Here is a 12,518-nt window from a genome sequence, read left to right on the forward strand (position 1 = left end):
AGCAGGATGCTTCCACTGTGATAATCAGCGTAACTGATGAAAGTGAAGATGATGCAAATGCAAGGGAGAGGGAGAGCAAACTTACAGCTTTGCTAGTAGGACAGCCTTGGCAGGATTGGGTACCCATTTGAAGTTTATGATCATGAGTTTAAAGATAAACTAGTTGGCCTAATAGGTGGTTTTTCTCCAGCAACATTCAGCTGCTTGGGTTCAGACATAAAGAGGGATAATTTGGTTTCTCAACACCAGGACCCAATTTTTTTTTTATTCTTCATCTCAGGCTCTTGCCTTTTGTGATTGGCTACTATTCTAGAAATGTGTGAAGCATTGTGAGAATTTACACGTGACCCCTTTTCTAGGAACTAAGTAGTTCTATTTGTCTTTTTATGTACACACCTTAAGACTCAAACATAGCTCTGGCCAGTGGTGCTCAGTGGTTAGGGCATTGGCCCACACATCCAAGGGTCACAGGTTCAATTCCCCGTCAAGGGCACTACCTGGGTTGCAGTTTCAATTCCTGGCCCTGGCCCCTAGTTGGGGATTAGGAGGCAACCAGTGGATGTGTCTGTCACATTAATGTTTCTCTCTCTTCTTCCCCCTTCCCCTCCCTCCTGCCTTCCTTTCACTCTCTAAAAATCAGTGGAGCCCTAGCTGGTTTGGCTTAGTGGATACAGGGTTGGCCTGTGGACCAAAGGGTCCTGGGTTCGATTCGGTCAAGGGCACATACCTTGGTTGCAGGCTCCTCCCCAGCCCTGGCCCTGGTCCTGGCCCCAGCCCTGGTCAGGGCTTGTGCAGGAGGCAAGCAATTGATGTGTTTCTCTCACATTGATGTTTCTCTCTGTCTTTCCCTCTCTCTTCCACTCTATCTAAATATCAATGGAAAAATATCCTCGGATAAGGATTAACAAAAACTAAAAATAATAAAATAAAGGGAGATGGTGCTTTTAAAAAATAATAATAAGGCAATAGGAAAATATTGTTGGGTGAGGATTAAAAACAAAAACAGCCCTGGCCGGGGTGCTAAGTGGTTAGAGCATTGGCCTGTAGACCAAAGGGTCACAGGTTTGATTCCCAGTCAAAGGCATGTACCTGGGTTGCAGGTTCCCCAACCTTGTTTGGGGCATGTGCAGGAGGCAATGAATTGATGTATCTCTCACATCTATGTTTCTCTCTTTCCGCCTGCCTCCTCCCTTCCTTCCACTCTCTGGAAATCAATAGAAAAAATATCCTTGGCCCTAGCCGGTTTGGCTCACTGGATGGAGTGTTAGCCTGTGGACTGAAGGGTTCCAGGTTTGATTCCAGTCAAGGGCACGTACTTTGGTTGCGGGCTCGATCCCCAGCCCTGGTCAGGGTGCGTGCAGGAGGCAGCCAATCAATGTGTCTCTCTCAGATTGATGTTTCTCTCTATGTGTATCTTCCCCTCCCTTCCACTCTCTCAAAATCAATGGAGCCCTAGCTGGTTTGGCTAAGTTGGATAGAACATCGGCCTGTGGACTGAAGAGTCCCGGTTTCGATTCTGGTCAAGGGCACATGCCAGGGTTGTGGGCTCAATCCCCAGTGTGGAGCGTGCAGGAGGCAGCCGATTAGTGATTCTCTCTCATCATTGATGTTTCTATCTTTCTCTCCCTCTCTCTTCCTCTCTGAAATCACTATATATATATATATATATATATATATATATGATTTAATGTTGACAAATATAAGGCAGTGTATTTAGATAGGAAAAAAAAACTCAACTATATTTACAATTATATTTCTAACTGCTATGGTCAGAATATTTGTAGTCCCTCCAAAGTTCATATATTGAAATTTTAATGCCTGATGTGAAGGTATTCGTAGGTAGGGCCTTTGGGAAGTGCTTAAGTCATGAAGGTGGAGCCCTCATAGAAATCCCTAGCCCTTTCCACCACGTGAAGTCACACGGAGAAGACGATGAACCAGGAAGAGGGCCTACATGACTATGTTGGTGCCTTTTTTTTTTTTTTTTAATCCTCACCCAAGGACATTTTTCCGTTGATTTTTAGGAAGAGTGGAAGGGAGGGATGGAAGGGGTGAGAGGGAGAGAGAAACACTGATGTGAGAGAGGCACATCCATTGGTTGCCTCCCACACTCATTCTGACTGGGGCGGGGAAACAACCTGCAACTCAGGTATGTGCCCTTGACCAGAACTTGAACCTGAGACCCTTTGGCATGTGGGCCGACGCTCTAACCACTGTACACACCGGCCAGAGCTATGTTGGTGCTTTGACCTCGGTCTTCCCAGCCTCCAGAACTATAAGCAATAAGTTTCTGTTGTTTATAATGCACCCAGTCAGTGGTATTTTGTTACAGCAACTAGGACAACTATATTTATAATATATCAACTATAATTACATCTATATGACCTCTGAGTCATCACTTAGGAGCCAGGAATGGGGTTTAAGTGGCCTTGGAGCCTGCTTTCTGAACACACAGATCCCATGTGTCTCTGACACAGGGTTGAGAGAATGCTGAGGATCACTAGGGAGGAACAAAAGGAAATGTTTTCTTCGCCTTGTAAGAAATCGTGATGTGTCCTATAGGAATCACCAAGGAACAGAAAGCCAAACTGGAAGGATAGGATGTTTCAGGCTGGACAGAAACAAGCTGAGAGGGAAAAGTAATGTGATGGAACCTGCGAAACAGGATGATAAAAATAAGGACAGGTTTGTGTCCTGCAGTACTACACCAGACTGCCGCACCGGTGAGAACTTTGGTGACTTAAAGCCACCTGGTGATCTAAGGACATGTTCTTCCTGTGGACTGTCTCTTAGGTTTGTAGCCCATAGGAGTTCAGGGCATTATCAGCAGAAGGCTGTCAGCTCATCACATGGCATTGGGGCAGTCACCACCTTCCAGAAGCTTCAGCCTCACAGTTAGGACCAGAAATGTAGCCTGTATCCTGGAAGTGGGTTCCTTCCTCAGGGACTTGTCAGGTTTACAGGAACTTGGTGAATGAGCAGAGTGCCATTTGACTGGCAAGTGGACTAGTGATTTTGTGATGGCAAAAGGGGTGTTCCCTCTCTACTGGAAAGCCTCCTGGGAAGCCATGTTACTAGAAAGCATTGATGAATGGTTAATTAGATTAAGAGATGTTCCTTATATAACTGAAATGTTTAATATCACCCTCTCTGGATGCTGGAGTCAGATTGTCAGGCATTGGAGTCTTGTCTTGGCTCCTTTAAAAAAAAAAAAAAAGTTTTTATTGATTTCAGAGAGGAAGGGAGAGGGAGAGAGAGATAGAAACATTAATGATGAGTATCATTGATTCGCTGCTTCCTGCACCCCCCCCTGCTGGGGATCGAGCCCATAACTCAGGCATGTGCCCTTGACCGGAATCAAACCTGGGACCCTTCAGTCTGCAGGCTGACACTCTATCCACTGAGCCAAACAAGCTAGGGCTTGGATCTGTGTGATCTTGGGTGAATTAGTAACAACTCAACTGCAGGTTTCTTCTCTATATGGTAGGATGAGAATTGTATTTCACACAGTGGTAAGAATTAAATGAGACAATGCAAGTAAAGCTTTTTGTATAGACTTAGGCACCAGTAATCATACAGTAAATATACACTGTGGTTATTATTTATTTTATTTTTATGCTTCTTACCTACCCTCACTCCCAAATCCACTTCTGAAAGATATGATCTTTCTAGATTAATTAATAGAATTAGTTACTGACAGGCTTTCCTTGGCCTGGGAGCCATTCTTTCTGGGGAAGGTGTACTTTGTGCTAAAATTCTCAGGAGAACAATTCTATTTCCAAGATCTTCCTTGGCTCCCACAAGTTGCCTCATAAAGCTTGCAATAGTCATAATCGTTTGTGGGTTTCTTTGTAACTCTTTAAGCAAGAGAATCAAATGAAGGAGAGATGAAGTAATAGTGGGCTAGAATCTTCCTGCCCACTTTGGGGATAAGACCTAAAGTTACACCTCAATACGCCTGATGCCTCTGTATCTCTTGGGGACATGTGTGAGATAGAATTTAACTCAGCATTTATTGAGCACCTACTGTGTTCTACTCCCTGTTCTAGGCCTTGGGGATATAAACACTTGGAGTGCGGGTGAATTTCCCGCCAAAATATAAGATGGCTCTGTCTTTTGGTTTTGTTCCATCCACCAAAAGGGTGGATTACAAACAAATATTTGGTAATACGCAGTTACAATCGGCCCGAGTTTACACGTTTCCCGCACTCCACCGCAAATCTATATGAACCGAGTTAAAGACGGCTCCCGCGGAGTACGCGCAATTCACGCGAGCCGACCTAACTCGTTTCCCGCACTCCAAGTGTAAAGATGACCCAAGATGTGTTTTCTGCCCTTGAATTCAAAGTTTAAATGGTTAGGAAACAACAAAAAATTTAATGCAATAGTTATAATGGGGTAAAATGGACTCATAGATAAAGGATCAATTCATTCCCTAGGAATATCTCATTTCAGCTGGATGGCATATAAGGTGAAGTCATAATCAAGGGCATAAAAGGACACAAGAGTATTAGGGGGACAGCAAGTCATCCCACAGCATTTGACGAGGCTGCAGAGTATTGGTGCTAAACCTTATGAGACATTTGGAAAGCTTTCAATATCAACTGTTAAGGCCAACCATTTTATTATTATTTTTGTTGTTAATCCTCACTGAGGATATTTTTCCATTGATTTTGAGAGAGTGGAAGGGAGGGGGAGAGACAGAGAGAGAGAAATATCAATGTGAGAGAGACACATTGATTGGTTGTCTCCTGCACATATCCCGACCAGGGCCAGGGATCAAGCCTGCAACTGAGGTACATGCCTGTTGACTGGTGACCCTTCAGTCAACACTCTAACCACTGAGCAAACTGGCTAGGGCAAGGCCAACCACTTTAAAGACCTGCCCTTCTACATCATCTCCTACCCAGATCACAGGAATTTTTTTTCCTTACTGATGTCTGCTTTCTTCAGACCCCTGTAAAAGCCGTATTTATTTTTTACCTCTCAGCTCAGATAACTGCTTTCTAAAGTTTAAAGGATTTTACCTAGACCTATATTCCACATTTGGGAAGTAGGTTACTCTTGTTGTGTGTGCTCTTATCTACATTTTTCAGATATGCGTTGATTATTCTTTATCTTATTTTGCAAAACATCTTTTCATGCCTGCCCTTTTTAAAAAATACATTTTTATTGATTTCAGAGAGGAAGGAAGAGGGAGAGAGAGATAGAAACATCCAGGATGAGAGAGAATCATGGATCGGCTGCCTCCTGCAAGCCCCCCACTGGGGATCAAGCCCACAACCCGGGCATGTGCCCTTGACGGGAATCAAACCTGGGACCTTTCAGTTCGAAGGCCGATGCTCTATCCACTGAGCCAAACCACTGAGCCATGCCTGCCCTTTTAATTGATGCTCACAACATTATTTGAAGAGCCAGACAGTTTTGTCCCAAACTCAAGAAATGAATACTTGCTCAGAGTCATCCAGTAACTTGTTGGCAAAACCAGAATGAATATCAGCCCTTGGCCCCACCTGGCTGCTCAGAGGTCCTCACTCTGTCAGATATGTTTCTAGCCATGCTCTGGAGATGGTTCTTCAGGTCAGGGGCTGCTTTGGAAAAGGAAGGGAAGGGAGGTCTAGCAAGACAGGCTCCGGGCCTCTGCTCACCCATCTTTCCCTACTTCTCCAAATTTTATGTGGTTTATTCAGGGAGAAAAAAGGTTTCTATTCCTAAAACAAGTTGGACACTACTGTCTTAACCCAAAGGATGGGCTTTAATGATGGAAATTTCAGGCACTTGGGGGGCAGATAGCAGAGGTATTTGGAGTGATGACAATCTGTAAGTATGTCCTGAAAAAACTGACACCCAGGTCTATGCTTGAGGCAAGATAATACTGGAGATAGGTAATGTGCTTAGTAAGTGCCTTACATTAGTCTGGGGAGGCCACACTAAACCTCATGAGCATAAGTAGGTTAAAATTAAGGATGGAGAGGCAAGTAAAGGACTACAGGTGTGGGAGGAACAAAAACTGGTCGCTGTACAGTAGGCATATGAGACTTCTGTAAAACATAGATGACTTTCAAGCTTCTGCCTCTAGCTTACAGCCTTCTCTTCTCGCTTCTTTCCGGATACTTCCTCTTGGACGGCTCCCACGCCACCCTTATGGGCCTTATCACTCTCCTCCCAACCTGGTTCTCTGGGGCTCCCCATTTTCAATAAAAGATTCTACCATCCATCCATCACCCAGGCCAGAAACCTGGGCTTCATTCTTTCATCTCCCACATCCTGTCAGTCTCCAAATCCTGTCTATTCTGCCTTCAAAACATCTCTTCATGCTAACCTCTCCATCCCCACTGCCTCCATCCTGGCCCACATCCCTATCCCTTCTGACCACAGCTTCGGAGTCATCACAACTTCTTGCCTCCACATGACTGCCTGAGTGACCTTTCGAAAGCAGAGATGTGATCTCAAAATTCCCCTGCTTCAAGCCCTAGGATTGCTCCCCAGTGCCCTGGGGGTAAATTTCAAACTCCTCAGCTACTCCAGAAGGCCTGGGTGACTAAGCCCCTGATTACCTCTTTAACTCTACCCCCTCTGGCTCCTATGAATTCAATTTGCTTACTTCCTCCACCAGGCTCACAGCTCTCCCTCTATGTTGTCCCCTGATCAGGCTTCCCTTCCATTCTTTAATTGGGATGGGGTGGTAACAGTGCATTTTAAAGAGCTGTGTTTTATGGGGGACCATGGGGAATATTTTGAGTGTCCAGGCTTATTCTGCATTGAACATACTTGAAATGTTTTGAGGTTGTATTTGAGATAAGACCAAGACATCACTTAGGAAGTCTGGCTATAGGGAGCCAAGCGCTAGATACAAGTGTTAGAGGTATTCATCAAAAGCTAATCTTGATCACCTATCTGCATTTGACCTTGGTTGCTGGGGATAGTAAAGAAAGATGCAACCTAATTAAATAGAGAATTGCCTGGAACATGTGTTAAAAATACAGGTTCCCGCCCTATCCGGCTTGGCTCAGTGGATAAAGCGTCAGCCTGTGGACTGAAGGGTCCCAGGTTCGATTCCGGCCAAGGGTACATGCCTGGGTTTCGGGCTCCATCCCCAGTGGGAGGTGTGCAGGAGGCAGCCGATCAATGATTCTCTCTCATCATTGATGTTTCTATCTCTCTCTCCTTCTCCCTTTCTCTCTGAAATCAATAAAGAAATATTTAAAAAAAATACAGATTCCCTGCCCTAATTGGTTTGGCTCAGTGGATAGAGCGTCAGCCTGCGGACTTAAGGGTCCCAGGTTCAATTCTGGTCAAGGGCATATACCTTGGTTTCGGGCACATCCCCAGTAGGGAGTGTGCAGGAGGCAGCTGAATTGATGTTTCTCTATCATCAATGCTTATAATTCTCTATCCCTCTCCCTTCCTCTCTGTAAAAAATCAATAAAATATATTTTTTAAAAAATACAGATTCCCTGACCCCACCCCAGAACTCTGAATTTGAATCTCCAGGACAGTTCTCAGGTGAATCTTAGAACTGGGTAAGTTGGAAAGACCTAACCTTATTTCATTTATAAGAATATCCAGAATAGCCCTAGCTGATTTGGCTCAGTGGATAGAGTGTCAGCCTGTGGACTAAAGGGTCCCAGGTTCGATTCCAGTCAAGGGCACATGTCCAAGTTGTGGGCTTGATTCCATTGTGGGGTGTGCAGGAGGCAGCCGATCAATGATTCTCCCTCATCGTTGATGTTTCTATCTCTCCCTCTCCCCTCCTCTCTGAAATCAATAAAAATATATATATATATTTTTTAAATATATTTTATTGATTTTTTACAGAGAGGAAGGGAGAGGGATAGAGAGTTAGAAACATCGATGAGAGAGAAACATCGATCAGCTGCCTCCTGCACATCCCCCACTGGGGATGTGCCCGCAACCCAGGCACATGCCCTTGACCGGAATCGAACCCGGGACCCTTCAGTCCGCAGGCCGACGCTCTATCCACCGAGCCAAACCGGTTTCGGCAATAAAAATATATTTTAAAAAAGAATATCCAGAATAGGCAAATCTGTATAGGTATAGATTAGTGCAGTGATGGCAAACCTATGACACGCGTATCAGAGGTGACACGCGAACTCATTTTTTTGGTTGATTTTTCTTTGTTAAATGGCATTTAAAGATATAAAATAAATATCAAAAATATAAGTCTTTGTTTTACTATGGTTGCAAATACCAAAAAAATTTCTATATGTGACACGGCACCAGAGTTAAGTTAGGGTTTTTCAAAATGCTGGCACGCCGAGCTCAAAAGGTTCGCCATCGCTGGATTAGTGGTTGCTTCAGGGTGGGGATGGGGATAAGGGGATGTGAAGGCCCAAGGGATTATAGCTAAGGGGTGCAGTTTCTTTTGGGGGTTGATGAAAATGCTCTAAAATTGATGGTGGTGATGATTGCTCAATTCTGTGACTACATTAAAAGCCACTGAACTGTAGGCTTTAAATGGGTGAATTGCATGGTATGTGGACTTAATCTTAATAAAGCTGTTTAAAAACAAGTAAAACAAAAAACTTGGACCAACCTCCATAAGGGACTTGGGTGGTGCCTATTATCTAGTAGAAGAGCCAGCAAATACTTATGGATATATACAGAATGGGGGGAAAGTAGTTTTACAGTTGTTTGTAATACAACAATTAATAAATAATAACACAAGGATAAACTGTTTCACGTACTCACAACTGTAAACCTACTTTTGCCCCACCCTGTACATTGGCAAATGCAAAGTAAATGAGCAATTGCAGTGGAGTGGAATCAGTACCCTGCTGGGGAAGTGCAGGCTCCTGTGACAAGAGCACAGGGAGGGCGGCTTCCTGGAGAAATCTGGGATGTCTAGGGTGAAGCCTTTCAGGTGAACAGGCTTATTAACAAGGCAAGATGAGGGGCAGGAAGAGTGTACCACGATGGGGCAAGCAAGCCCTGCCCTGAGTCTTCAGTGCAGAGCGAGAAGTTAGGTGGCAGAAGTGAGGCTGGAGAGGGGAATAGACTCCAAGGGCTTTGTGAGCCAGGTCGCGGGTGTTGGGATTTCCCCTAACAGAGAGCGCGTAGTGGTGGATTTATGTCTTAGAAATCACTCTGACTGCACTATGGAGAATGGATGGAAGAGGGGCAAGACCAGGGGCAGGAAGCCTGTGAGGGGGGCAGTTTTAGTGTCTACATGAGAGGCCAGCGTGTCCTGGATCTGAGTGGTGTCAATGACGAGAAAGAGAAGTGGGTAGAATTTAGTAATACTTAGGGCATTTAATTGAGAGGATAAAGGTGGCTGAAATGAGGGGACAGAAGAAAAAGTCAAGGATGAGGCTCAGTTGTGTTGCTTGGATATCTGGGTAGTTGGTAACCCCAAGAGCCCTGGAGGAGAAACAGATTTTGAGATGTTGAGTGATTTGGAACATGCTGTTCAAAAGGAGTGTCTAGTCCGTCAGCACTTGGAGAGAGGGGGGTCTGGAGGGGAGGGGAGTGCCATGTCAGTCACTGGCCTCAGCTTAGAGATGGCAGGCAAGGGGATGGAGAAGGTGGTTCAGGGAGTGTGTTTCTAGAGCAAGGAGAAAAGGGCCTAGAATGGAATCCTGTGGAGTGATGTTTGTATAATGATGCTTGAGGAGGAGGTGGAGGAGGAGGTTTTAAGGAGACTCAGAGGAAATAACCAGAAACGTAGGTGTTAGCTTTAGCAATTCATCTGCTTATTCAGCTGCTGTAAGTCAGCATTTATTGAGGTTCCATATGTCCTGGGTGTATTCAGAGACAAGTGAGACTTAACTGTTGACATCAAACTTAAACCATGGCCATCACCCCAGTACAGTCTTCTGAAACAAGAGGCCCCTTTCTTGTAGGCCGCTGACCGTCTTATTTTCTTACTGATAGCTTGTTCTTCCTTAGCACTTTCACAGGCCCTGGAGTGCCTCCCAAGGTCATCCTCCTGTATTACCCAGGCCCAAAAGACCCAGGTCTAGCAGTCAAGCCTTCTGTCCATGGTGGGTGTATGGCCTGAACCGGAAACTTCAAGGCTGTCAGGGGGCAGAAGGCATAAGGAAGGAAAGGAGGGAACATGTCATATGCTGAGGGTTCAGCAAATTGTACCCACACACCAGGCATAGAAACACAAGAAAATCACCCCCGCTCTGTGGGTGAGACTAAGCAGCAGTCCTCTTCCCATCTGCTTTGCCTTCACAAACATGCCTTTTTTTCTTCTTCTTTTTGGTTCTCTGCAGCTTTGAATACATGAGGAAGAAGAGTGGGAGACAGGAGGAAAGGTAAGGTTGGAAGAGGACAAGAGGAAAGGAGGAGAGTGGCGGTGGGGTGGGGAGGGGGGGTGAGCCTCCAGTGACCACCCACACAATAAATCAGATCCTGGACTACCTCAGCCTGGCCCCTTTTTTCTACAGTGCACTCTTATCAGTTTCCTCCCAGGAAGAGTCCAATGATGACAGCCAAGGCATGGCTGTGGCCTTGGTGGACTTGATTGATGGGGTACTGGGAGGGTGTCAGAGGCCTGGGAGGCCCACTTCCTTCTGTTCACCCCACAGAGGCTTGCACAGGCTACACAGGACAGGCGGGCACAGACTTTCCCTACCCAGCTGCCTTTGACTCGGATGGTATCATCAACCTCCCGTCAGCTGGCAGAAGGCTCCTGACTCTAAGGAGTGTGGGGCAGTAGGAATGAATGCCTCCCTGAACCTGTATGACAGCAGGGTGGGGAGTGAGCAGTCCTGAGAGCAGCAGCTTTGCCCTGTGGGAGGCACCTGTGAAGCTGTGTGTGTTGAGGGAGGGGATGTTGTACAGGAGGGTGGACAGGGACTCTCCCTGCCCTCTATCATCTTGCAGACCTGGGCATGGGCCTGGATGTAGGAGGCCATCCGGTCTGACTTCAGGTTGCTGATGGAGAGGGATTGAGTAGTTGATCCACACTGCTCTAAACTAGGTAGGCTTGATGGGGCAAAGGATTAAGGCTCTTTTTTTGTCTTGGCTTTGACAGTCCTTTACCTGTACCTGGCTATGCTCACAGTACCTGCCCTGACCCTTGGCTAGGGTTGAATGCTGGGCTGTGGCCTGGGGACTCTCCGTATAGGGGATAGAAACGTAAGAGCCCTATCCATTTCTAGCATTGGCGAGCAGTGATATAGGGCCACTGTGACAGTTCCAGATGACCCTCAACTGGGATGATTTTTCCACCCTACGTTTCTCGACTAGGCTGTCCTCTCCTGTGGATTGAGCTGTGTGCACTCCTGCCGGCCCAGTCAGCCATCTGCACTTTCCCAGAACCGGGTCAGCCAGTGTTTACTTCCTCTTTCCCCACCACACAGGCTGTGCTTTGGATGCAAGTGGACAGTCCTGCCCTACCAGTGGGGCCCCAGGGTTGGTTCTTGGACTGCAACCCTCCTGCAGGGGACCTTGAAGCAGGCCCAAGCTGTGCCAGCTCTGGGTGCTGGCTTGGGCTCTACCACTTGTTTGCCTTCTCTACCCTCTGCCATCCCAGCCAGCCTACCACCCCAAAAAGCTGAACTACACACCATCCCTCCCATGACACCCTTCACAGTTGCAGAGGGAGCACAGAGCTGTGCCTAAGTGCTGAGGGCTGTCTGCCCGCCCGCAACCCCACCCGACTGGAATGAGCCACCTGCATCCACACACAGGTGTTTCCTGTGCTCCTTCCTGTTGCCGTTTCTTTCTTTTTTTTTCTGCTGCTGCTCAGCGTGGCTTCCCCAGCAGGTGGTTAAGGGCCAGCCAAACCTCTTATACACAGCTCCAAAACACTGGGGGGCGGGGCTCCCTGGGGATCTGGGTCACCCCCCCCCCCAAGGAGGGACTGTTGGCACCTCATTAGCTCTGCCTGAGTGCAGGTGCACACTTTCCCCCGTGTGTCACGGTGGACTCCAGGGTTGGGGAAGGCCCTGCCTGTGCACCGTCTCCCTTGCCCCTGGATAACGAAAGCTCTGGAGTGAGAAGGGAAGGGTGGAGGGCCAGTTTCTCCAGCCTTGGGTGTGGGCCTCCCTCAGGCCCTCCTTAGAACAGGCCTGCCATCCTGAAATCCCACCCCACCCTCCAGTTCCTCCCATAGAGCTCTTTGCCTTCTGGGGTTAACACACTTAACATGCGGCACCTCTGGGGAGGAGATGAACCCTCCCTGGAGCCCTGCTTCCCAAAGCAAAACAGGTCAGCTGGCTGTGGAGGACCACGGGGTTCAGTCAGGGTTGTTTTTACAGAGAGGAGGTGGCTTGGGTAGAGGAGGGACTTGCTATTTAGGGTCACTGGGCAGCCATCCTGGTCTCCTGCCGCGCAGGCCCTAGCTCTTCCCCTCTGCAAGGATCTGCTCTCTCTTACTACCCAGCCCTCAAGGAGCACCTAGTGCTGTGCCCTCTGTAGGAAGCTGCCAGGGCTGAGGGGAAATCTAGAAGCCTGGCATTCTCAGACAGGGTTCTGCTACCCCCTGGTGGCCAGGAGCTCCAGCCACCACCATGCCTTTTTTCTTTGCCTGCTTCTTCCCCTTT

This window comes from Myotis yumanensis, unplaced genomic scaffold, assembly GCF_028538775.1.
Source record: "Myotis yumanensis isolate MYYU_CA2020_CCGP unplaced genomic scaffold, mMyoYum1.0.hap1 SCAF_18, whole genome shotgun sequence".
In the NCBI taxonomy this organism is placed as follows: Eukaryota; Metazoa; Chordata; class Mammalia; order Chiroptera; family Vespertilionidae; genus Myotis; species Myotis yumanensis.